General features: G+C 36.7%; 1 protein-coding gene across 3 annotated transcripts in view; it reads right to left on the reverse strand.

Annotated features, from left to right (window-relative positions):
• The window catches only part of ARL5B (ADP ribosylation factor like GTPase 5B), a 37,711-nt gene that overhangs the window by 32,850 nt on the left and 1,426 nt on the right, over window positions 1-3,435 (reverse strand). The window lies entirely within an intron of this gene.

A 3,435-nucleotide genomic window follows, 5' to 3' on the forward strand; every position in this document is an offset into this window, starting at 1 on the left:
AACTGCTAAATGAGAAACTATTTTGTTCTGTAAGCCTTCATCTTAAGTGAGAATAACAGCACAATTGGAAGAGTATAGTCAATGTCACTGAACTGCGCATGTAGAAATTTTTGAAATGGTGTGTCTTTGGCTATGTGTATTTTCATCAAAAAAAAAAAAAGAGGTTGAGAAGTTAGAGGGTTGATATGTTGTGGGGTTGTTAACTAATGTTATAAAACAACCTGTGTATTTCTGTTTCATGAGAAACTATTTGTTCTGTAAGCTTTCACCTGAAGTACAATAAACAAAAAAAAAAAAAGTTAAGTGTGTCAAAGTAATTAGTCTTCTTAGACAAAAAATTGCAGAGATTAATTATACATTTTTCAATTGCTTTATTTGGACAATACATCCTTTAGCATACTTATTCCCCAAAAGGCATCTAAGTTATGAGAAGATGCTTGGGGCTCTAAAATCCTACAGGAAAAATGATGGGAGTGGGGCAAATACTGGAGTAAAGATTAGAGAAAGGAGTACATGAGTCAGATCAGTGGTTCTCAATGCTAGCTGCACATTTGAATCACCTTGGCACTAACGCTCAGGCCACCACAGCACATTCTGATTTAAGTGATCTGAGGTGGGGTCTTAGTTATGTCATTCCAATATACAACCAGGATTGAGTGATTAAGTACCTCTGGATTAGACGTATATTTGTTGTTATGTGCTGTTGAGTTGATTCCGACTCATGGTGACCTACAGGACAGAGAACTGCCCCATAGGGTTTTCAAGGCTGTAATCTTTATGGAAGCAGACTGCCACACCTTTCTGCCGCGGAACAGCTGGTATGTTAGAACTGCAGACCTTTTGGTTAGCAGCCAAGTGCTTAACCACTGCACACCACAGTTCCTTAGACGTATATAGTGGAAAAAAAAAGGAAGAGACTGGCTGTCTTAGTTATCTAGTGCTGCTATAACAGAAACACCATAATGGGATGGCTTTAACAGAAATTTATATTCTCACAGTTTAGGAGGCTAGAAGTCCGAATTCAGGGTGCCAGCTCTAGGGGGAGGCTCTCTGTCTGCCCTGGGGAAGGTCCTTGTCTCAGCTTCTGTAACCCCAGCATTCTTAAGTTCCTTGGTGATTCTCACATGTGCTTCTGTCTCCCCTAGTTTGTGCTCTCTTGTCTCTCTGCCTAATCTGCTCTTTTAAATATCAAAATTCAGGCTCTAGGGGAAGACTTTCTCTCTCTGTTGGCTCTGGAGGAAGGTTCCTGTCTCTTTGAGCTTCTGCTCCTAGGCAATCTTCATCTGGCTTGGGATCTCTTCTCCCTCATCTCTGCTCCTAGCTTGTGTTTAATCTCTTTTATATCTCAAAAGAGATTGACTCAAGATATACCCTACGCTAAGCCTACCTCATTAGTACAACAACGACAGCCCATTCTCAAATGGGATTATAACTACAGGCATTCAAAAAAACCAAAAACCTCTGTTGCATTGAGTCATTCTGACTCATAATGACCCTACAGGACAGTGTAGAACTGCTCCACAGGGTTTTCAAGGGGTGGCTGGTGGATTTGAACTGCCAACCTTTTGGTTAGCAGCCAAGCTCTTAACCACTGCGCTGATTTACAACACGTATTTTTGAGGGACACAATCCAAATTAACACTGGCAGTTAATTTTGTGGATATAGAAAGCAGAAATATAGGAATAAGATAAGAATCTGATTACATTAGTCCCTTGCTTAAAAAAAAAAAAAAAACCACAGAAATACAGTAACAAAATTCTTCAATGACTCTCACTACTTGTTCTATACAGTTTAAATATCTTAGCGGACATATAATGCCCTCTGTCATCTGGCTTCCCTGGCCACCTCTCTAACCTCATCTCCCCTAACTCCTCTGCAAGTAAACTAAGATACAGCCAAACTAAACTCTTTTCAGCTTCCTTAAATGTACTAAGCAATTTCATTCCTCTACCCTTCGCATATTATTGTTCTTTCTGTTTATCATAACAGGCCCCTTCTACTCAGTCTGCCTAGCAAACTGGTACTCATCATTAAAGTCCAAGTACACCCTTTTCTGTAAAGTCTTCTAGGAACCACCTGAAAAAAATTAATCACTTCTTTCTTGATGCCATGGTTACATTTTTATAGATATCTGTGAAATAATTCACCACACTGCACTGCATTTTTTTTCATATGTCTTATTTACTAACCTTTGACAGAGCAACTAAGACATGTATCATTTTTGTTTGTTTTAAATCTTTGTATCTCCAATGCTTAGTTCTGAAGACTGGCTTATGGCCTATGAGTAAATGTTATTACATAAATAAACGAGAATAAAATGACAAAATGACCTCTAGTTCTGCATTTTCAACAGTAAAGTTAAAGGAAAAGAAAAAACTGTAAGTAGAAATTGGCATTTAGGAGGATGAACAATTATGTGGCTGTAAAAGTGGGCCACGAATGCCTTTCATCATCTCCTGAATCTTCCCTTTACATTTTTCATTCCCTTCTAGTCAGATTAAGGAAGCCTCAAAAGAATGATAAACAGCAGTGATAAAATAGGGAGCAAAGAAAAGGAAACAGGACAGGGTACACAGGGAGATTCAACTACTCTGGTAACATCTGAAGCTAGGGAAAAGATAAACAGGTGATCTTTGAATTAATCTGAGCATGTCTTGAAATACGGCATTTACGTAGTAATTTATGTAACAAGGATTAGAAAAAAAAAATTGTTGAAAAATAACGCATTAAATTTGTGAATAATATCCATAAGGGGTTAAACTGTGCTCATGTCCACTCTTCAAAATCACTTGAAAATTGGTATTTATCCGTGGTAATTGCATACATACACACATACGTAAACGTATGTGCATGTATAAATGTATATGTGTACACTTATTTATTTATAACTTTGAAAAAGACTAGTGTTCTCATCAATCCACAGAACAAATGAACAAAAGCCATCTCATCTTTTTCCAGATTTTTTAAGTCCAAGAAAATGATACCTACATTAGTAGTAACAAATTGGCATTGTCATAAACATTATTTATAAATGAAGTCCGAGTCTTCAATGCAAAATGTAGCTAGCTGAATTAAAAAAAAAATGATTTCAACTACCAAAAAAACATTCTGTTAAAATATTGCCTAAAACTTTACCTACGGTCAGTCTTTTTTTGGTCTGGCTTTTTTTTTTTTTTTTTTTAAATTGTACTTCAGGTGAAGGCTTACAGAACAAATAGTTTCTCATGAAACAGTAATACACATATTGTTTTATGACATTTTTTAACAACCCCACAACATGTCAACCCTTTAACTTCTCAACCTTTTTTTTGGTGAAAATACACATAGCCAAAGATACATCATTTCAAAAATTTCCACATGCACAGTTCAGTGACATTGACTATGCTCTTCCAATTGTGCTGCTATTCTCACTTAAGATGAAGGCTTACAGAACA

This window comes from Trichechus manatus, unplaced genomic scaffold (assembly GCF_000243295.1).
Source record: "Trichechus manatus latirostris isolate Lorelei unplaced genomic scaffold, TriManLat1.0 scaffold00075, whole genome shotgun sequence".
Taxonomy (NCBI): domain Eukaryota; kingdom Metazoa; phylum Chordata; class Mammalia; order Sirenia; family Trichechidae; genus Trichechus; species Trichechus manatus.